Here is a 23,695-nt window from a genome sequence, read left to right as displayed (position 1 = left end):
CAGCCATGCTGGGCATCCCTGACTTGGTGTGTGTGCAAACCAGAGCACAGAGCAAGAGGAAGGGTGAAAAAGTATGTCTGGAGCCTGGAATATCGGCCCAGCCAACCAAGAGAAAAGGAAAGAAGACTGGGGAACCAGCTTCTACACAGCAAACCATCCAGGACCCCTCTCCCCAGGGAGAGGATTTGGATACCCCTGAGGGAACTGAGTCCATGGAGCTTGACCCTTACCAGGTTGAACTCTTGGGCCCAGGGGGACCCTCTAGGGAAGAGCTGTGCCAGGGTCAGCGAGACTGTCCCACTCTTGAAAGCCTAAGGCAGCAAGCTGTTTCAGAAGCCAGGGGAGATGTCAGTGGTACCCACAGAGCTTATTGGGAAGAGGGATTACTGTATGCTGAGGCAAGAAACCCCACTCCTGGAGCCACCAGGAGGGTGGTAGTGCCACAGAAGTACAGGGAGTTCCTCCTAACTTTGGCTCATGACATCCCCTAGCTGGACATCTGGGGCAATCCAAAACTTGGGAAAGGCTAGTGAGTCACTTCTACTGGCCCCAGATGCACCAAAAGGTGAAGGAGTTTGTCAGCTCCTGTGTCACCTGTCAAGCCAGTGGCAAGACAGGTGGCCACCCAAAGGCCCCCCTCATTCCACTACCAGTGGTGGGGGTCCCCCTTGAAAGGGTAGGAGTGGACATTGTGGGTCCACTTGAGCCACTCACAGCCTCAGGGAACACATTTATTCTAGTGGTAGTGGATCATGCCACTAGGTACCCTGAAGCAATTCCCCTTAGGACTACTACAGCTCCTGCAGTAGCCAAGGCCCTCCTGGGTGTCTTCACCAGGGTGGGTTTTCCTAAGGAGGTGGTTTCAGACAGAGGTTCCAACTTCATGTCTGCTTACCTAACACACATGTGGAAGGAGTGTGGGGTGCAGTATAAGTTTACTACCCCCTACCACCCACAAACCAATGGCCTTGTTGAGAGATTCAACAAGACATTGAAAGGTATGATCATGGGGCTCCCTGAAAAACTCAAAAGGAGATGGGATGTCCTGTTACGTGCCACAGAAGGGTGTAGGTTTCTCACCCTTTGAACTTCTGTTTGGTCATCCTGTAAGGGGACCACTTTGTCTTGTAAAAGAGGACTGGGAGAGGCCTCTTCAAGAACCCAAACAAGACATAGTGGACTATGTGCTTGGCCTAAGGTCCAGAATGGCTGAGTACATGGAAAAAGCATCCAAGAACCTTGAGGCCAGCCAGGAGCTCCAGAAGCACTGGTATGACCGAAAAGCTGCACTGGTTGAATTTCAACCTGGGCAACAGGTGTGGGTTTTGGAGCCAGTGGCACCAAGGGCTCTCCAAGATAAATGGAGTGGCCCTTACCCTATCCTAGAAAGAAAGAGTGAGGTCACCTATCTAGTTGACCTGGGCACTAGCAGGACACCCAAGAGGGTCATCCATGTGAACCGCCTCAAGCTCTACAATGACAGGGCTGACATCACCATGCTGATGGTGACTGATGAGGAACAGGAAGCAGAGAGTGAACCTCTCCCTGACCTCCTCTCTTACAGCCCAAAGGATGGGTCAGTGGATGGTGTGATCTTATCAGACACCCTCTCTGCCCAACAGCAAACTGACTGCAAGCAAGTCTTGCAGCGGTATGCTAGCCTCTTCTCCCTGACCCCTGGTCTGACCAACTGGTGTACCCATGATGTGGACACTGGTGACAATGCACCTGTAAAAAACAATATCTATCGACAGTCAGACCAGGTCAAGGAGAGCATCAAAGCTGAGGTCAGCAAGATGCTGGAGTTAGGGTTCATTGAAACCTCTGAGAGCCCCTGGGCCAGCCCAGTGGTTCTAGTCCCCAAACCTCATCAACAGGGTGGAAAGAGAGAGATGAGGTTCTGTGTGGACTATAGAGGGCTCAACTCTGTCACCAAGACAGATGCTCACCCTATCCCAAGAGCAGATGAACTGATAGATAAATTAGGGGCTGCCCAATTCCTCAGTACCTTTGACTTAACTGCAGGGTATTGGCAGATTGGCATGGCCCCAGGAGCAAAAGAGAAAACAGCATTCTCCACCCCTGATGGACATTATCAGTTTACTGTGATGCCCTTTGGGTTAAAGAATGCCCCTGCCACTTTCCAGAGGCTGGTGAACCATGTCCTGGCTGGGCTGGAGTCCTTTAGTGCAGCTTATCTTGATGATATTGCTGTCTTTAGCTCCACCTGGCAGGATCACCTGATCCACCTTGGAAAAGTTTTAGAGGCCCTGCACAATGCAGGCCTCACTATCAAGGCATCCAAATGCCAGATAGGGCAGGGCACTGTGGTGTACTTGGGCCACCTTGTAGGTGGAGGCCAGGTACAGCCCTTACAACCTAAGATCCAGGCCATCATGGACTGGATAGCTCCAACAACCCAGACCCAAGTCAGGGCATTCCTTGGCTTGACTGGATACTACAGGAGGTTTGTGAAGGGGTATGGGTCCATTGTGACCCCCCTCACAGAACTCACCTCCAAGAAAATGCCCAAGAAAGTGAACTGGACAGTTAGTTGCCAAAAGGCTTTTGACACCCTGAAAGAAGCAATGTGCTCAGCACCAATTCTAAAAGCTCCAGATTATGCCAAGCAGTTCATAGTGCAGACTGATGCCTCTGAGCTAGGGATAGGAGCGGTCCTATCCCAGACCAATGATGAAGGCCAAGACCAACCTGTTGCTTTTTTAAGCAGGGGGCTACTCCCCAGAGAGCAGCGTTGGAGTGCCATTGAGAGGGAGGCCTTTGCTGTGGTTTAGTCCTTGAAGAAGTTGAGGCCATACCTGTTTGGTACTCACTTCCTGGTTCAAACTGACCACAGACCTCTCAGATGGCTAATGCAGATGAAAGGGGAAAATCCAAAGCTATTAAGGTGGTCCATCTCCCTACAGGGAATGGACTTTGAAGTGGAACATAGACCAGGGATTGCCCATGCCAATGCAGATGGACTTTCCAGGTTCTTCCACTTAGACAATGAAGACTCCATAGGACAAGGTTAGTCTCATCACCTTTCGTTTGGGGTGAGGGGGGGTTGTGTGAGAAGGTGCCCTCTTTCTTGCATGGTATGCTCCCACTTATTGCTAAATTGCTGACTGTACTTTGGACTGAGTGTACCCTGGACTCCTGCCAATCAGGTGCCCAGGGCCTATGTTCCTTCCTTAAACACACAAACTCCGAATTGGCAAACCCTGGCCACATGTCAGTCCCTAGTAAATGGTACCCGAGGTACCCAGGCCCTTGTGACCAGGGAAGGCCCCTATGGGCTGCAGCACTCATTGTGCCACCCTTAGGGGCCCTGTACCCTTACACACACACACTGCCTTTGCAGGCTGAGTGTCTGGGTGCAGGACAAAATGAAGAGTCGACATGGCACACATCCCTGTGTGCCATGCCCAACACCCACACTGCCAAGACATATGTCAGTCACCCCTCTGGCTGGGTGCCTTATGCCCATGGTGTGGGCACAGGAGCAGGAGCCCTGTGCCCCTACAGTACCCAGGTCCATTCTCGGGCACTGTAAGTGCAGTGCTGCCATTTAAGAGTACATGGTGCTGAGAGCTCGTCAAACACGAGCTCCACAGCACCATAATGGCAACACTAAAGACTGGGAAGTTTGGTATCAAACTTCTCAGCACATTAAACCCACACTGATGCCAGTGTGAGATTTAATGTACCAAGCACCCCAGAGGGCATCTTAGAGATGCCCTCCTACAACTAACTGTTGGGTGTGCTAACCACGTTCCTTGCGCGGAACCTGGAATGAAGGTTCCGTGCAGAGAACGTGTGGAACGGACTTGGACGGCAGTTGCTGCCGGGGGGCTGCTGAGCTGGACGTGAATAAAGAGGTTTCACCATACCTGCGTCCTCGTCCTCTTTTCACTGGCGACGGGCTGGTCCAGCGTCCAGTCTCCCTTCCTGCGGGTCCTGCGACTCTGCTGTCCTTCCTGCTTGGAGCGGTATTCATGGCGCATGAGAATTGAGTGAGCTTCGATAAGCCCAGAAGTCGGTGGACCCGGATCCTTTCCTGTCGTTGCTTCTCATACCGATCTTCACTTGGTGAGACGTCTGTTTGTGTATTTCCTGCTGTGACACTTGAGTTCCGGTTGTTGCTTCGGCGCGTATACCGACGCGCGGCGTCATGGCGAGCGCCACCGCGTGTTCGTCTCTAGTCCGCTTCATTGTTTACTGTTACCCTGGCAACTGTTGCGCGTTCTAAGCATGCGTTTCAATCGAAGATTGTACATGGATTTCACTGCATAGTCATTTCAAGCGCTACTGATTATTATTTATTTCAGCTTGAATTGGAGGAAGAAAGCAATGTGTGTTGAACAATAATTATTGGAAACTGACATTTGTTGAACAGTGGTTATCTTAAGTGGCAGCAACTCACCCACGCAAGATTACCAATGGATAACATTGTCGCTCCACCTCCATTTTTACAGTCACCTGGTCCTCCTCCTATGCTATGGCAACAACGGAAGGACACATTCGAAGCTTATCTTGAGGCAATCAATGGCGATACTTTCACTTCTAAAAAAAAGAAAGCGTTACTCATGTACAATGTAGGTGCTGAGGCCAGGTCGATTTTGCAAACTCTACCTCTGGAGTCAGTTTGGATGTGCACCAGTGGAGGGGAGGATGGCGATTCACTAGTCGTTGATGATTATGCTTCGCTAATAAAAACTCTTGACAAAAGATTTAATTCTGAGCGCAACGTAGTTCTGGAGCGACATACATTTTTGCAGCGCGCACAGATGCCTGGTGAATCTATAGATGACTTTGTTGCTGCTCTCAGAATTTTGGCTGTCAAGTGTAACTATAGGGAATTTCGTGATGAAATAATTTGCGATCAGCTGATTGAACGCACATGTGACAAGAAGGTTCAACAGAAACTTTTATCCTCAGATGATCCTGATTTAGAGACTGCTCTTATCTTAGCGAAGAGTGTTGAGCATTCTCAACTCTGTATGAAGGAGTTAAATACACCTGTATCAACATCTGATACCGCATCTTTATCTGAAGTCAAGCTGGTTACTACAAAAGCTCCCATCAAATCAATCAGGGGCACCAATACTGTTTCCCGTGTACCATCTGTGCCTAATTGTCCGAAAATGAGAGCCGAAGGACAACATCCTTCATGTTATCGTTGCGGCAGCACCTCTCATCTGGGAAATTTCAAGTTTTGTTTTGCTGTAAACCAGACTTGCTTCAAATGTGGGAAGAAGGGACATTTGGCACGCATGTGCAAAGGAACTCTAGCCCACAAGGTACCCCCACGTACTGTAAGGGCCATAGAAGAGGACTGTGTACACCAGTATGAAGATGGTGAAAGTTATGAATTATTAATGCTATCTTCGTCATCTATACATGAAGAGGGTGTTGTAGAAATAGCTTCCATTGCAGAGGGTCAAAGAAGGAAAAACCCTGTGAGCACCATAAGTGTGAACGGAAAGGGCGTTAAATTTCTTGCCGATTCTGGTTCCCCTTTTACTCTCATCAATGTCAAGGATTTCAAAAGTTTGGGCGACATTCCTTTAGCTCACTCAAGTATAAGGATGTTTGCTTATGGTGGCAAAAGAGTTGAAGTAGTAGGCAAATTTAAGGGGAACTTAGAATTCACGGGTGATTGTTTTTATGGTACTGTATTCATTGTGGAAGAAGGTGCAAATTTGTTAGGATGGCATGAACAAGGTGAGCTAGGAATCATCCTTGATCCCAATCATGCGGACATGGTTTATCCAAACGGGAAGCTAAACAATACTATGCTGGTCTTTCTGATGTTGCTCCTGTGCAGAATATCACGACTGATTTGCGTGTTGAGAATGAGTGGATTCAAAATTACCCTGAAGTTTTTAATGGAAAGTTGTGCTAACTTAAAGGATTTCAACACCGTATTGTTCTTAAAGAAGGTGCTAGGGCTGTAACGCACAAAGTGCGAAAGGTACCCCTTAGTATGCGCAGTGATTGAACCCATAGAGGGGTCTGAATGGTTGTCACCTATTGTTTTAGCGCGCAAAGCTGATAAGTCTCTTAGGATGTGTGTGGACTTGCGTGATCTGAATGCTTGTATATTGGTGGATCGTCAACCCCTACCGAACATTAATGAGATGTTGTCAACTTTAGAGGGTGCTAGGTATTTTTCTTCCCTTGACATATCTTCTGCTTACCACCAAATTGAACTGTGCAAAGACTCGAGACATCTCACGTCATTTGTGACTCCTGATGGAGCTTTCCGCTATTTGCGTATGCCGTTTGGTTTGGCATCAGCTTCCGCAGTGTTCCAACGTCTCATGGGAAACCTATTCAAGAGCACTGCGGGGGTGGTGTTCTTTCAAGACGACATTCTTATTCACGGGAAGACCACTCAGGAGCACAATGCCAGAGTTAAGCACGTACTAGAAATTGTTAAGTCTAGTGGGTTGACATTAAGAAAAGACAAATGCAGATTTCTACAAGAAGGGGTAGATTACCTTGGTCACCATATCTCTGCTAGAGGAGTTGAACCCAAAATGAAATTACTAGATGCTATTCAAAATGCTCCTGAACCTAAGAACAGGGATCAACTACGTTCTTTTCTGGGGCTAGTGGAGTACTACGCAAAATTTGTAGCTAATTTTTCTGATAAGACTGTATGTCTGCGTGGTCTCCTTAAGAAAAATGTGAAATATGTGTGGTCTGATCAATGTGCGTCTGATTTCAAGTTGCTGAAAGAAGCAATTGTACAAGCACAGCCACTTAAACTATTTAACATCAATGATCAATGCATTGTCGCCACTGACGCCAGTAATGTTGGACTTGGTGTCGTTTTAATGCAAAAAAGATCGGACAATAGGGAAGAAATAATTGCTTTTGCTTCCAGAACACTCCGTGGTGCCGAAGGAACCTATTCTACCATTGAAAAGGAAGCGTTTGGCGCTATGGTGGGGTGCACAGTATTTTCGAAATTTCCTGTGGGGCAATGATTTTGTTCTCAGGACCGACCACAAACCTTTGGTGGACCTTTTTACCACCAAAGGCGGGGGCAGAGCAACACCTCGTATTGCTAAATGGCAGTACAGACTCAACGAGTTCAATTATCGTTTGGAATATGTTGCTGGGGTAAAGAATTGCGTGGCTGATTGTTTGTCAAGGTTGCCTCTTTCTGGAAATGTTGTAGAATCTGAAAATGATCATTTGGAAATGGTGTGTGCGGTCAGCGCTATAGCTGATACGGGAGCTGCTTTGTCTGAAGTTGATTGGAAACTGGCCATTTCTGAGGACGTTGAGCTCAGTAGGGTGATAGACTATGTAACCCTGGGTTGGCCTAATAGTACTACTATTCCTTCGGAATTAATTCCTTATTTGAGAGTTAGTGACGAGTTGTCTCTGGTTGATGGAATTTTGCGCAGGGGTGGGTTACTGGTTCTTCCCTTGTCATTACGAAATAAGGTTTTAGAGTTAGCCCATGAAGGTCATTTGGGTATTCGGGCGATGAAGCGGAGAGTGAGGGAAGATTTTTGGTGGCCGGGTGTTGACAGGTCCATCGAACATTGTGTTAGAGATTGTGGTGCGTGTGTATTGAGTGACAAAACTCAGGTAACCTGCCCATCTTCTGTCAGTCCTATTCCTGTCAAAGAATCACCTTGGTGCAAATTGGCTTTTGATGTGGCTGGTCCATTTAGTGGTTTAGGGAGTTCTCCCAAGTATGTGCTAGTTTTAATTGATTACATGTCCAAGTGGCCAGAAGTCAAGTTTGTGGACGGAATCAACTCTGGTATCATTATCACATTTTTTATGGAGGTTTTTCTTCGTGAGGGATTTCCGGAGGAGTTAGTAACTGACAACGGTACCCAGTTGGTGTCTGCTGAAATGCAAGATTTTCTGAAGAAGCATGGCATCAAACATATACTCACCTCTCTTTACCATCCGCGTAGTAATGGGTTAGTTGAGCGTTTCAATCGTGTTATCAAAGAGCAGTTACAGTTGGCCTCCATAAATGGTCTTGATTGGAGGTTAGTGATTTCAGACATGCTATGGGCGATAAGAACTACTCCACACTACAGTACTGGAATGTCTCCGTTTTCCTTGTTGAGAGGTAGAGTTGCCGGTTCCAAACTTAACAAAGATTGGATGTTAAGGAAGGTGATAGATTCACAAAGACTAGGGATGGTAGCTGATGTCAGAGCTGCTACTCAAGCCAGGTATGGATCTAATTGTCCCAAGCAGTCTTCAGTGTGTCAAGGAGACTGGGTAAGGATCAAGAAACCAGTGCTCGTTCGTAAAGGTTTTTCCCGGTTTTCTGCCCCTGTTAAGGTCAGTAAGGTGAGAAAACATGTGGTTGTTCTGGAAAATGGGAAGGTTTGGAATAAGTCTGCTGTTTCAGTTGTGCCTAAGCCAAAAGTTGAGTTTGTGAAAAACAAATTTGGTATCAACACTCGTGGTGCAACTCCAGTTCCTGGCATTGATGTTTCTAGGGGTTGCACATCTAGGAACATTCTTGCTCCTCAACAAGGTCTTGTGAGGACTAAATTTCTCCCTGCCAGAACTAGATCATTCCCCGTCAAATTACAGGACTAGGTTAGATTTTGATTAGGAGGGGTTGTGATTGTTGTATTTAATGAGGGTTGTTGTTTTTTTTGTGTAGGGAGGGGGGTGCGTTGGGTGTGCTAACCACGTTCCTTGCGCGGAACCTGGAATGAAGGTTCCGTGCAGAGAACGTGGAACGGACTTGGACGGCAGTTGCTGCCGAGGGGACTGCTGAGCTGGACGTGAATAAAGAGGTTTCACCATACCTGCGTCCTCGTCCTCTTTTCACTAACCTACAATCCACGTCTGCTCTGAGGCTGCCCAGGCTGCCACACAGCAGACACGTTGCTGGACCCCTGGGTGGGAGAGCCCCTGCTCTCCCGGGCCTGCAACAATGCACATCCTGGGTGAGGTGATAGATCTCCTCCCCCAGGATGAGCAAAGGGAAGCTTCAAAGGCCTGCCGCCTCTAGGAGTTTCCCCAGGCCACTGCAACCCCCCACTCTGGCGGGAAGCTTGGCCGGAAACCCCATACAAGGACAGGGGATGTGCCAGCCTGCCAACCCCACCCCTCAGGTGGGGGAGGCGAGGTGAAGCACATCTCTGGGCTCTCGCCATCTTGAAGATGGGAGGCCCTACCCTATCAGGATTAGGCTACTGCCCCCCTCCCACAGGAGAGGGGCAGGATAGGGGGTGTACCCACCCCAGGACAAGGACCCATTGGTCCCTGGCCTTCACCTAGCTGTAACGCCCCTATATCTAGTATTTAGGGGCACCCTGAACCTTCCTTCCCCAGATTCCAGATTCCGAAACTACAAGAAGAGCGAGAAGAAAGGAAGACCTGCCCTACAGCTGCAAAGGAGAGGGAGACACCAACTGCTTTGGCCCCAGCCCTACCGGCCTGTCGACCTCGGACTTGCTCCTGCTCCAAACCCGGCCTCTCTTGTGGCCAGCAACCTCAGAAACCCCGGAGGACCTGGCTACCTTTGAACTCTAATCCCCTGGGACTCCCATGAGTAGAGGCTCTACTCAGAACCTACCTTTCACCCCTGGCAGCAGCCCGGAACCGCGATCCCAGCCCACTCTGCACCCGCCAAGCCTGGTCGGTTCCGGAGTGAACTAAACCCACGAGGACGACCCCACGGCGACTGTGACCCCGAGTCCGGCACCCAAGGACCCCCCCCTCGACTATCCTGAAGAAGCTTACAGCCTCAGAACAGAGTGCCACCCCAACCGCGATCAACAAGAGGGTAAGATTTCCGACATCAAAAGGCACCCCTGCACCCGGCGCCCCACGGCCCTCTGTGCCCAATCCCGGGGTACCTACCTATCCTCCAACTATCCAACTTACCCCTCGAAGTGGTGGTGGCACTCGAAGAATCCTCGTCCCCGAGCCTGCAGTCTTTTTCCAAACCGGAGATTTCCCATAGAAATCAATTGAGCGCCCGACGGCTCAAAAGCACCCTGCAGCCAGCCGCCCGAGTGGCCCTGGCAGTGAAAACTCTACTCTAACCCACTTCCCCACTTGCCCTGAGTAAGTGACCAGGAGCCTAGCTCCCACAGCCGCGTGGCTTGCCCGACAGCAGCCACCAACCCAGGCCCCCATATCCCTCGTAGGATAACATTGGGCCTAACTCTCTCTGCACCCGGCCGTCCTGAAACCGCTGAGGGTGAACTGACTGTACCTACCCGACACTGGGGGACCCCTGAGTCTATGCCCAGAACTTCAACTCTGCCAGTCGAGTACTTACCCTTAAACCGCTAACTTCATTTTCCTCATAGGGTAACATTGACTGGCTTCTTCTTGGAAATTCTTCAAAGTGTGAACTTTTCAAAACTCAAAATATTCACCAAAAATCAGCCGAGTACCAAAAACGAATTTCCTCACCTGCTCTTAGGTGAGCTCCCAGTGCTGGATCTTGGTGCCCAGCACTGACTCTGAAAAGTACTCACAACTATACTTACCTTTAACTCATTTTTCTTCCATAGGAAACCATTGAATGCTTTTCTGTGAAATTTCTTCTAAGTGTTGATTTCTGTAATTTCTAAATATTCCTCAAAAATCGTATAACATCTGAAAACGTAATTACTTACCTGTTTTGGATAAATGTCCCAGTACTGAGTCCAGACACCCAGTACTGGATTACAAACGTAACGATAACCTACTGTACCTGTAACCTACATTTCCTTCCATAGGGAATCATTGATTGTTTGCTCTGAAATATTTTCTAAGTGCTCACTTTTGAAATAGCTACATATTAGTTAAAAATCATTACAGTACCAAAGTCGACTTTTAACAGCTGATTCTGAGAACTGACCCAGGACTGGATCTAGGATCCAAGCCTGGAATTACAAAAATAATCTACAAAGTAATCTGTTGCATATAATCTGAATTTATCATTGAGCTCAATGTATTGTGTTTAGAAATAGAGTTGCCTACTGCAACTATTTGTAACTGTTTACTAAAAAGTCAATTGCACATACAAAAGTATTTTTATGAAACATCTCCTGTCGAGAAAGTATATTTTAATTCCAAGTGTTGGTTCTAAAATAAAACAAGCATATATTTTTTATATACAAACCATTGGCCTAGAGTTCAGTCATTGAGTGTGTGGAACTATTTGCAGACTGACTGTGTACAACAAATGCTTTACACGTCCTCTGATACTGCCTTACTGCTCGACCAGGCTACACTTTGGAGAGTAAGGTTATATCTAACTTTAACCTCTGTTAAACCCTTGGGGTCTGTGGACTATGTACACCCTGTACCTATTAAGGAACAGTATATACAGAGCCACTTTCTCACAATTGGCCAATCTGCGAGTCTGCACCACTCTGCACCGACGCCCATGGCCCTAGTTCGAGTGGCCCAACACCACAAAGAGGTCTCCCCGGCGATACTGTCCTGAGATCTGGTGATCTCTGACCTGCCTTGAATCTCCAATCAACGCCTTCAGCTCCTTTCCGGAGGATCCCCCCGACTGCGACCGGAGAAAAACCCGACGCCTTAAGACACTCCTGCACCAGATGTCCCACGGCCTTGGGTGGCCCAACCGACTGTGTCCCAGCATCCCCAGGCATTCCAACTTACCTCTCCAAACGATGTCCACCTCCAGAAGATCTTCGTCCCCGAGCCTGCAGTGTTTGTTGCAACCGTAGAATCCCCATTGAAATCAATGCCAAAAATAGCAACCTGCACCCAGCCGCCCCAGCGGCTGCACTTTGTGTGCAAAACTCGGTTCCCCCTTTGTACTGAGCTTGACACCAGGAGCTTTGCTCCCACAACCTTGTGGCCTGCTCGTGAGCTGCCACCAACTGGAGGCCCCCTTTCCCCTATTGGATAACATTGGGCCTCAGCACTCTGCATCAAGCCGCCCTAGTGCCGCTGAATGTGCTTTGAGTGCATACTGACCATGGGGGAACCCTGGTTCTAACCCCAAAAATCCAACTTCCACACCAAGTACTTACCTGTAATCCGATAACTCTATTTCCTCCCATAGGATTGCATTGACTGCTTTTCTTTGAAAAAATGTGTAGTTGTTTTGAATGAAACTCTAAGAAACTACAAATATACAAAAACTGTTTTACTTACTTTTTCTCTAGGAAATGTCCCAGTGTGATAGCTAGGCATATCACACAGTAGAAAAAGTAATCTAAAAAGTACTCCAAAAAGTAATCAAAGTAATTTAACCGTAATTTCAACTGAATTCAAAGTATTTACAGACCTTTAACAAAGTAATTTTCATTCAGCTTGCTTGTATTGTTCAACCTGGCTTCAAATATACCATTTAAACTTACCTGTGCCAGGGTTGCTTGGTTCTAGAAAACAAATATAACTAAATAATATTTTTGATATAAACAAATTGGTCTGAGTTCAGTCTTTGAGTGTGTGACATCATTTCTTGCCTGAGTGTGTACAATAAATGCTTAGCACTACCCTCTGATAAAGCCTTACTGCTCGCCCACACTACCACAAATAAAGAGTAAGGTGCTATCTATTTTTACCTCTGCTTATCTTTGGGGTTCCACTGGACTTTGTTCACAGTACACCTCACTTTGGTATAGTATATACAGAGCCAGCTTCCTACCTAGATATTTCAATTTCCAAGGTCTTCTCTCGGTGCTTAGTCTTTAGCTTGTTCTTAGAGGGCTCCTTATAGGAGTTTTTCCCCCGCATGTCTGCCCGTTTCTTTGGAGGAGATGATGTTCCCTCTCTTTCATACCCAGATGGGTTTTCCGTAGCCTTCTTTTTCTGCAAGTATAGAAGACATCTGGCTTCTCTATCCTTCAATGTTGTAGCCTAAGACATGGGACAATATATGCAGTCTTTAGGCTTATACAAGCTCTAGATGGGCTAAAAAGGCCTTTCTTAGATCTCGGACAATTTGTTTTCTTATCAGAACTAAGCATCCAAGATAAAATTCAGTTTGAGGTCAAAAGTTGAAAGATATCAACTGGAATAGTGAAGAACTGAGCAGAGCTCAGGGAGACTCCCTTTCACAGGACATGAAGTAAGAAATCTGAGGTACGGTTGCCCTTGAGGGCAAGCGCTTCAGAAGCTGCTTCCTGATTTGCTTAAGTGTGGTCCTTATTAAAACAATGTGAATTGGTTACCATGTCACTTGTTTTAACTATGCTTTCTTTGCACTTCTTGTTTAATTGCCGTGGGGTCTAACCTCAATTACGGGGATGATTCACGCATATGAATCATGAAAGATTCAATACTGAATAACTACATAATATCTACAAACACATGGTTTATGATGGGTCTTGTCTTTAGAAGTTAACGTGATAACATTTATTTTGTTTATCAATGGTACAGAAGATACCTCAGACTATTTTATTTACACGAATGACCATGCACATGATGAAAACCTTATGTTTTAACAATTTCCCTATATTACTTCACACAGATTTTAAGCATTTTAAAATAAAAGCCCTTTTCGAATTCTACCCATCGTAAATTGAAAACTGGCACAAATACAAAACTAGAGGAGTTGAACGAATATCTGGCGTGTGAATCCACTGGTCTAGCTTTAGCAGATAAAATGTATTAACTAGGTTTATCACCATCAATGTGCTTTAACATAATACAAATGTGTCCATTCCCTATTTGCCAGCACGATAATGTTCTCCTGACTTTTCAAGCCTTAGAGGCAGAAAACAACTTGAGAGTCTATGCGTCACTGACCTCTTCTCCTTCAGGCTGCTGGCAGTCTGGAGCAGGACAAACAGCATCCTCGTCATCAGAATCTTCACCATCTGAACAGGACAATTCCCCTGAACTGGACCGTGATTCGCTGAGCATTGGCACCTCCTAGAGCTGTTCCCGAGGAGTATCCTGTCTGCTCATGTTCAAATCTTTTGACTGATTTAATTTCATTTTTTTGGGCGCAAGCATCCTCTTCACTCTGTTTCCTGCCAAAGAAGTGCCGTCGTTCATGTTGTCGTTTTAGTTTTCTCTCCACACTAGTGAGAACATCTTTAGTTCCACACTCATTCTGTAAAAGATAGTGTAAATGACGTGTAAATTAACAAATGGGAGGATTACAGTCCACAATCAAGTATTTTTACCATTTTCACAGAGACCCAGGAAACATGACCCTATAGGCTAATAGAATAAAAATACAATAATTGGCCACATAAGAATAAACCTTAACGTTCAAGTTAAATCTGCTATCCATGTTAGAATTGTTCTACACTATTTGTTTTCCAGATTTCCATTTTCAATAACCTTTCTAGGTTTCTTCGAAGGTTACTTAAAAGGAACACCTGAAATCTACAAAGACTGCCGAAAAGCAAAACCTCCAAGATGATTTAATGTGTGTAATACACAAAGATTCTTACTTATTAGTTAGGCAGCAAACGTTTGTAAAGGCCCTGAATAAAAATTCTAAAATAATTTTAGGAGGACAATCCAGTTCTTCTGATGGACATTCTACTCAAATGCAATATTGAGTCTGCTTGCCCACTGTTACCTACATTTTTCCAAGGTGTACAAGCATTAAAGTAAACCAAGCATTGGCATAGCAATAGATCTCGCCTTTGGGACCTTATAAGCATTTAGACTATAATACAGAAATACATACAGCCTAACTTCCCTCCACCCATCTGTGTCTTTCACTTTCCAGTAACTACATATCAAATAACACAGCTTAAATGAAAATTCATAGTGAATCAGTGGGAAATGCACTATTTGTACGTTATGAAACCTCTATTAGTTAAGGCACCGCACCAAATCTCGGTTGGTGCAGTGGAGAATAGTGACTTGTGTATATTTAGTGCTACAAGGCCCCATTCTGTGACAGAAAGCACTGTAAACATGAAGACGATTATTTTACATTTGCATTACACACAGTATAGATACAAAATGTGCAAAAATGTTTAAGATAAAAATTACGATTACAAAAATGCTTCCACGATATAGGTATTTTGCAGGCTGTATGTAGTGCAGTGGTTTATTTATTTAACCCTCTTTTAAAAGCACATATCACAGCTTAGCAGGTAGCTAGGTCCCTTACAATACCTCTCAAAAAGAATACATGTGTGTCACCAGGCAGCTTCAAGTTATTCCATCAATTTCACATATGCAGATTGACCAGTTGTGCACATTTACATTTTTTTCAGTCAGCAATACCCAGGCAAGAAGGCTATTTTAGCTGTCTGCCCCTCCCTTGGTTTCGCAGCATAAGACACACCCTGCCTTATACTTCAGTCGAAGCACTTCAGCTGTAGAAATGAATAGTCCGGAACGGTTGACTTTTGACAAAAAGCAGGGGGATTGTTTTCCTAAAGTGTGCCCCTCAGATCTCTCCCGCTTCCACCACTGACTAGAGCTGTGATAATTTGTGAATTTGGCTCGTAAGCTATACCATCATTATTCTAACATGCACCACGAATGTACTAATGCATGTGTTACAATTGTAGCACCGAGAACACAATGATTGCAATAGTGTGAGCACCTGCGGTGTAATAATGAGTGAAACACACCTGTGTTGCTGCTCCTCCCATCCCCTGAACTAGGACAGGAAGCACGGTATTGCGATAGTGAGTGAAACACACCTGTGTTGCTGCTCCACCCGTCCCCCGAACTATGGCAGGGTGCACTGCAAACATGTGTGCAGCAGTACTGGGGCTACATGTCTGTGCAATGAGCGCACACACATTCCACAACTTTACAAGTGAGCACCCTGTAAGCGGACATGCAGGTGGTAAAATACAAAGAGTACACACAAGAACGCCACCCAGCTGTGGGTGCTACCCTGCTTTGTCACAAACAAAATATGTCTTCTGTCGGTCGCTGCCAGCATTTCCACCGAGGAGTTTTACAGCGCGACTTTGCAACGAGTTAAACACGTTCCATCTAGAAGGCAACCGCACGACCCCATGGGAGTGAGCATATCATGGCGTGGGTACCACGAGTACACACCACTGACCTTTGCAGCACACCCCACAGCCAATCTGTCAACAAACCCGAGGTGCTTGCAACTCAACTATCACAAACACCCAGATCAGTTGTTGTTCAATCAATTCTTCATTTAATTTTTGTCCTCTATGATGAATCAGGTCTACAACTTCCAGAGTGCAGTGTTTTGTTAAATTAAATCCCGGGATGGAACATGGTGCTCCAGTTGACCTTGACTCTACAAGTAACTTTATATGTACTCAGGGATGTGCTGCGGTTGTATTTTGTTCGGAGGGGCCATTTAATGCTTTTAACTTGATCGAGAAGACTAGGGCCATGGAGCCCAAACAGCAGAAGCAGTTGATAAAGATGGCGTTGAAGATGGACCAGGCGACTAAGTCCTTGGGGGGCTCGGGTACCGGAACAGGGTTTGTGTCTTCCGGCAGCCTCCGGTATCCCTACTCTCAGGCTGCAGCGCCACAGGCTCCAGGGGCATATGCTATGCTGTCCCGGGGCAGAGCAAAGCACTAGGCTAGAAGGGTGGGAGACACGTGGGAAGAACGCGGTGGAGGCAGGGCAGTGGTGAGGGCACGGGAGGGAATACAAAACAAGCCAACACGAATAAGGGTATACATGACGAACTGTTCAAAAGTACATACAATAAATTCACTGTCAGCATATGCAGTGCGACATGTTTTCATGCCGCTGGCAGACACACAGAAAGACAGGCTATACAGATAAGTAGCGGGTGACAAATGCAGCAAGCACGGCCGTGAAAGTGAAAGCGACCGCACTAAATAGAAACATGATCCACAACAGATGGCACATTGCGCGCCGCTGCTCACAAGGTGGATGCCGTGAAAAGGTGAGACATGCACCCGCCTTTGGCCAATTGGATGCTTTCATTTTTGAAAGCCACACGCAAAGGCCAATAGAATGTGACAACCACATGCACAAGCTTTCAGAAATTCTGGAGTGATTCCAAGAGGCCCTCTCCTAGAGCAGCGCATGCGCGCTGAGCTAGGCTCGACCTAAAAAAGTAACTCCATACAGTGGCGGCTCCCCCATTGGGGTGTGGGGGCGTCGCCCCATTGCGCCTGGTTGGGGGCTGGTGGGTGGGCGGTCCTGCTCGAGGGCAGGGGGGCGGGGGGGTTAGTGGCTTACCCACTGTTGTTTGTACTGTTTGGTCGGCCCCAGGGCCGAACAAAGCAGTTATGCACACTCCCTTTTTCTCTATGTAGGCTGCTGCATGCAGCCTACATAGAGAAAATGGCCTGGCTGAGGCGCTCTCCGCTGCGCCAAACCAATCATAACGCTGCCATTGCAGTGTTGTGATTGGCTTGGGTAGGGGAGGGAAGCTGCCTGCTGCCTGCTTCCCGATTCTGCAGCAGGAACATGCAGACCTGGCTGCCGCTGCATCATTACAGCGTAACCGGCCAGGAGCGGAGGCGGCACGGTACCCGGCACTCAGGTACGTTTTATTTTTATTTTTTTATCCCCCACCCACAACCCCCCCCTCCTCCCGCGATCATGCCGGCCGCCGCTGCAGTACCCATTGTCAAAAGTAGGACGCTGGTGTGAGTCGCTGAAGTTTAACCAAACTCTTGAACGCCAATTTCCTACAAACGTTTTTCATTAAAAAAAAAACATGCTAAAGAGTTCGACAGCTCATCTAACTACAAAGCTAGCTTTATTTTTACTTTAAAATATTTTGTTTGAGCTATGGCCAAGTGGGCCGTTGCGACAAAAGCCTTCCGTTTGCGTCTTTAAATAAAATAGTGTAAAAGCATGTTTTTTCAAATTAAGATTGTTGTGTAATGCGAATTATGAACATTACAGGTTATCCTCTTTGGCTGTCTTAGTTGCAAATCCAACGTACAGATGCCAGCTCTTTCTTTCGCCACCTGAAGCCGTTGTCCCGGTTGCTTCGGTCCTTTCCAGTCTCCCCCCGGAAGCGGAGAGAACATGTAAATACAGAGCCCCTGCGCGGCCTTAGCGCCGTCAGTACAGCAAAGTGGCTGCGATGCAGAGAAAACTAATACAATATTCCTAGTTCAGTCCTTTATTATTTGGGGGAAGTGCAACTTTCCCCAAAATAGTAAAGGAAGCGATATTTATGTTGTAAAATCTGTCCTGTAATATGCAGTGGAGGAAAGGAGAAAAAAAATCAACAAATACTAGATAACCGTATTGAAAATTAATTTGGCACCTAAGGTCCTTCCTGGGAACTGCTGCCCGAGGTAGCAGTGGACACTAACATACTAGGACTATCAGTTAGCGCTCCAGTCTATTGGACCTGGTGAAAGATGTCCAGCTTGGTGATACTCATTTTATCTGCACTGATAAAATCGTGACCTTTCTCGGGATTCGAACCTGCGACATGTAGTTTGCAGCCAAATGCCAACAGCAACCGTTCAAACCGCAGCCATTAATTGCTGTTCTGGTCTGTGACACACGTGCATAACCTCAACTGGCAGCTATTATTACATGTAATTTACCTCATACATACTCGTCAGGGACACCCCGGAAATGTGACCGTATTTCGCGAGTAACAGGCCCAGTTCTGTGGCTTGTTTAGCATTACATGTATTCAAGTTGTACACACCTTCTGTTTCGTTGGTATGTTGGTGGTCGAATTTGTAGAAGCAGGTCAACATCTGGCAAACAGAACCGTTATCACCCCCTCCCCAAACACGCGCGCGCACAAACACAAGGGAAACAACAGTGCGTTTCCAAAAGCCACCAAATGATAACTCAGCATGGTTTATTATTGATACTCACGTATTCGAAAGCGGTGCTTTGTCCTGCCCTGTGTCTGCAAGTTATGACCAAAATAAAAGGAATTATACAACATTGAACCCGACACTCGTATTTTCGAGGAAACACCGTTGAACTATAGCTGCACGCTAAAGAAGAGGAATAAAAGCCTCGCGGTGCAGCGACATTTATAAACAACTCCCAGAAATCTAATACGGGAAGTACCTTCAAAAACGGAAAAAGATCCATGAGGGGCAGAGTACCTTATAAAAACAAGGACATCGAACCCACGAATTGTTACAGAGATTCTGCTTTAAAGTGATAAATCAGAGCCATGAGCACGCATGGATTTTTGTTATAAATTGAGGAAAAAGGAAATAGGATTGTCATAAGAGAGAGACACAATTATTGTGTCTTGACAAAGATGGTATGATTAATTTGAATGAGTATAACCTGAAGCACACCCATCATTCTTTTTTCTTTTTTGAAGGTTCTCCAACTTTATCTCTCGTTTTCTCCTTATTTAGCGTGCAGCACTCCAATGCGCTCCGTCCCAAACAAGCGCCGACAATTTCATGAGTTCAAAGAGTGGCACGGAAAATCCGTGTCACTGAGGAGTTGCACAGCAGTATGCACATCTGTGAACGAGTATTCACAAGTATACCACGATTTAACCAAATTTGTCCAGATTTTATGCAGTTTTATTTCAAAGTTAAGTCAGTTTTTAAACCATCACGTCAGAGACATAAAGTTTCTATGTTTTATGCATGTTTGTGCACTGAGATCGCCAATCCAGGCTTATTCACAGGCAAATTCTGAAACTTCATCATCTCCAGTCATTTGTTTCTACCCAATGCATTTCGGTCCTCACGACCTTCTTCGGGGGTATCTGTGATGTTAAAAAAATGTATTTCAATGAGTCTGCCCACTAACAGTTCATATACATGTTGATTTTACCCTAAAGACATTGACCCCTACACCCCTAAGTGCCCATCAAAAATTTAATTTAAGTGACTCTTGAACGTAATGTTCACAACCCCATGCTACATTTGTTACCCTTCCCAGTACCCTAGTTCTCATAACGCATCAAACAATGTGACCCTCTGGTGAACAACGCACTCAGTATCCTTTCTAAATCAGTGCTAAACTCGATAGTGACTATTGCTATATCCAGTATAAATGTTAACCCCTGCTCCTCAAAAAACCTCTGAATTAAAACTTCACCCGTCCTAAACAAACTTTAAATCCTCGTGCATACCTGCTGAAAAACGTCCTGAATTTGTAAACCCACGTAACCTCCTTGTCTTCCTCCTCCAGGCTTTCTGTTCGTTCTGCTTCTAACGTAACGGTTTTTAAACCTCGTACTCCCACCTGTGTTCCAAGGCTATCACGTGCTCTCTACGCCTCTCGTTTCTACTTAAAGTGCACTTAACCCCGAATACCCTCAATCAGTGCTAAGAAACCCACATTATCCTTAGCATCTCTCCCTCCTCATTAATCCCGAAAAGAATAGTGCAAACAACCTCATCTCCCCGCACGTCCTCAAAAAATCAACAGAACCTCGTGTTGAAACATGATATAAACAGGCATAACTGTGAATTGAAAATAAACCAAGGTCATAGTTCTTTGCAAAATCATCCTTAGTAAGTGCTTAATTTGAAACCATCGAAACGCGTCGACGCTGTTGGAAGGCACAATCCAAGGACTAACACAGACGGGTCAAATACTGTTTGAATCAATGTATTACGAGCTGTGTTTTTGAGTCCAATGTGATGTGCATCTGTAAAGAACAAAAGCTGTGTCTTACATATGTGTTTGTCTCTATTATGCTGCTCATAATTGTAATTTGTTGTTAATCAATTCCCTCCTGATTAACATGTACTGTATGTCTTTTTAATTTTTTTTTTTTAAATAATACTTTTTTATTGTGGATTATTGTGATATTATATGTGATTTTAATTGTTTTGGAATAATACGGACACATTTCTTTCAATAAAATGTTTTTGTAATATATGCATTGGATATAGTATTCAATATTTTATTGTATTGTTAGCTATTATATATGGAAATTGGAATTGTTGGGTCAAGGGAATTCCTTTTATTTTGGTTATAAGTACCTCATTTCCCTTGAGAGCTTTAAGGGGTCCCTCTCCTTTTTTCTCTATTCTGCAAGTTATGACACAAAGCAACTCACAGTCTTAATAACCAAAGGGTTTCTTATTCAGTCAAGTCCTAAATAACACTCTTTCCACATGAAAATTCTGCCAGTACTGGGAATGCCCCCAGCCATAAATCAAAGGGCCAGCACCGGCAGGACTGTCTTCACTCGCAGCCCTAAATAAACATAATTAAAACATGCGCCTTTTTAATGACGGTGCGTGCATGCGGTGAAATCCAGTATTGCCTTTCGTGAACTCCGCTCACGGTGTGCCTGCGCGTGCTGCATCAGAAAATCAATTACTGACGCAGCTTCATCAGTTAGCCAAAGCGAGGTGGAGCTAATGTGCAGCAAACACAATTATGTTATCTCATTATTGAAAGCAAAGCGGTTCAAGCAAGTGCTTTTGCATTTCAGCTTACTAACGCAAAGTACGCCTCTGAAAGGCCACTATATTCTATCAATAGACTGCTCTAAAGAATCATCAACATGCAAACATACTAATCATACTAATAAAAGAATAAATAATAGTAATTTGTTTTAAAGCTTCAGGGTCACAGAAACGCGCCTCGGTGCAGGAAGGAGATATTTGGATAGAAGCTGGGTGCCTGGTGAATATAGAACATTCCCAAACTCGTGGGTGTCTAGAAATGCAGCCTAGTTGCTCAACTCACAGATATTAACGGCCCACATTTCATCTCACTTTAATTGTACCTCTGGGGCAAGATTACGACTTGAGTCCGGCAAGGGGGCCTATTACTTCCAATTGTTTTATATGTGCTTTCCCCTGCTAACAGGCCTATATTACAAGATGATAAATGCACCCCTGTGTTACAGAGTGGGCTCTTCTCACCTTCAGACTTGTCACATATTAGGCTTTTCCATCCCATCTCATTGAGGGGGGTGCCCGCCCAGAAACAAATACTACAGCCCTCCAAACCGAGACAGACATTTTGGCAATCAGGGACACACTAAAGAAAATTCAGTATATACTCCTCTGATATGTATTCTTGCTCTTTTCTCAGTGACAGACACTCCAGCACTTCACTCAATGACACTGCCATAATTCACTCAAATGCTGTTGTCCTTCACTCCGTGACACTCGCTATAGTGCTTCGCTTGGTGACTAATTGTAGTGCTTTAGTCAACAAGTTGTGCCTAGATTTCTACTGCATGTGGATTAACCCTTCATGTATTGTGAATACTTAGAGGGGATTGAGGATTAAGTTGAAGGGGTGCATGTCAGTGGAAGAGTCTGGTAATTACATTGGTTTCAGTGTTCACAACATCTGGTACATAAATACAACCGTCGCATAACTAGTTACTTGGTCTGGGAAAGCTAAAATCGTCAGCAGCAATGCATTGCATCTTGAAGTGTGTTATGAAGCTCTGTGGTTATACTGAATAAGCAACTACCTATGTTATATGACATCTCTTTATTAATGTAATAACTGCACGTTCACAATTGCTTTATTAACCTTCCTGCTTTCTCAAATTTGCTTGAAAATGCACCATTTGTCAACTCTTTTTTCAAAATGTTCTCGGAGGCAGAATCCCCCCAAACCCCCTGTAGGTTGTTCCAGCTCGCTCGCCGCGCTCGCTCACGGTGCAGTACGACAATAATTTTACGCCTCATCACTTTCAAATGTCACCAGCCGCCACTGCCTCCATATGAAGCCATCGCGTCTGACTTCCTTAGCATTCTTAAGTCCTCCTGCCTCTCCTGATACATTTTATACTCTTTATAGCCCTGGTGGTCTATTTATTTAGTATTCCTATAAGCTCAAAACAAGTCATCTCCATTTCAGATGAAGTATGGAACCACGGCTACTGATGTTAGTACTGAGTCAGCTCTTACAGTGGTGGTCAATAATATCCGCGCTAAGGTCGACAGGGTCAGACCACCCTTCTGATCCTGCTCGACCTTACAGCCGCGTTTGACACCCTGTACCCCACTATCTTGGCTTCTCGTCTCAGTGAGATGGGGGTGGAGGGTCTGGCTCTTAGTCTCCTTACCTCCTTTCTTAACAACAGGGAGCAAAGGTGTGAGAAGTTGGCCTGGTATATGATGCTCACTAGTTAAAGTGATCACCTTGTACCATGCCAAGCAACCCTTATGGTGTGGTTGTAAGTCAACCTTTTCGGACTAGCTGCCCTAGTGGTAGCGTAGGCTAAGCAGTCTTTGAGGCTAAACTCGTGAAGCGTGTTAAGCCAGCTGTTTTACCAAATGCAACCCCCTTTTATACCAATGAAAGGACACCACACAGATATATATTCAAAATATATATGTATTTATTTCTCAAAGTAACCCCTAGTCTCTTTATGAGCACAGGAGCACAAATCGTCAAACAAGATTATCACAGAATACACAGAAGTTGCACTTTATATGGATAGGCCCTGGTGGCCACTCGAACCATATACTAAAATAGTGGTATAAGTACCACGAACAGAAAAGGGAAAAGGCCTAGGGCCTCTAGAATCGCTGGGCCTACAAGGAGCTAACGTCAGTTAGTGACCAGGAGGTCCACGGGTGGCGTGTGCAGAGCAAATAGTCACACGCGTGCTCCCATAGGTTTCAATGGGTGCGTAAAAAGTACAAAGTTACTGCAAAGAGGATCTTCCGGATGGACTAGGAACTCAAGATTTGGAACACAGGCACTAGAGATGTAATACTACACTTGGGCACAGGTGTGCCAGCTTTACCTCACCCACAGGAAGCGGGTGCATAGGCCTCGAAGTGCGTCGGGTTTCTTCTATCTGTTCCGTGGAGCTTGAAGACAAAGATGCTGCAGGCGGTCGGTCCGGGAGAGATGCAGTGGATCCAAGAGTGGATCG

At 45.6% G+C, this 23,695-nt stretch overlaps 1 pseudogene across 1 annotated transcript in view; it reads right to left on the bottom strand.

Moving 5' to 3' along the window:
• Window positions 1-23,695, bottom strand: part of LOC146866936 (lysine-specific demethylase 5B-like) — a 504,610-nt pseudogene that overhangs the window by 31,035 nt on the left and 449,880 nt on the right. The window contains exon 10 of the transcript XR_014960847.1: window positions 13,732-14,041. The product of XR_014960847.1 is annotated as a lysine-specific demethylase 5B-like (transcript). The remainder of the gene's footprint in view (window positions 1-13,731; window positions 14,042-23,695) is intronic.

The sequence above is a fragment of the Triturus cristatus genome, chromosome 1_2 (genome assembly GCF_964204655.1).
Source record: "Triturus cristatus chromosome 1_2, aTriCri1.1, whole genome shotgun sequence".
NCBI classification, from domain to species: Eukaryota; Metazoa; Chordata; class Amphibia; order Caudata; family Salamandridae; genus Triturus; species Triturus cristatus.
This window is presented reverse-complemented; position numbering and strand designations above follow the sequence as displayed.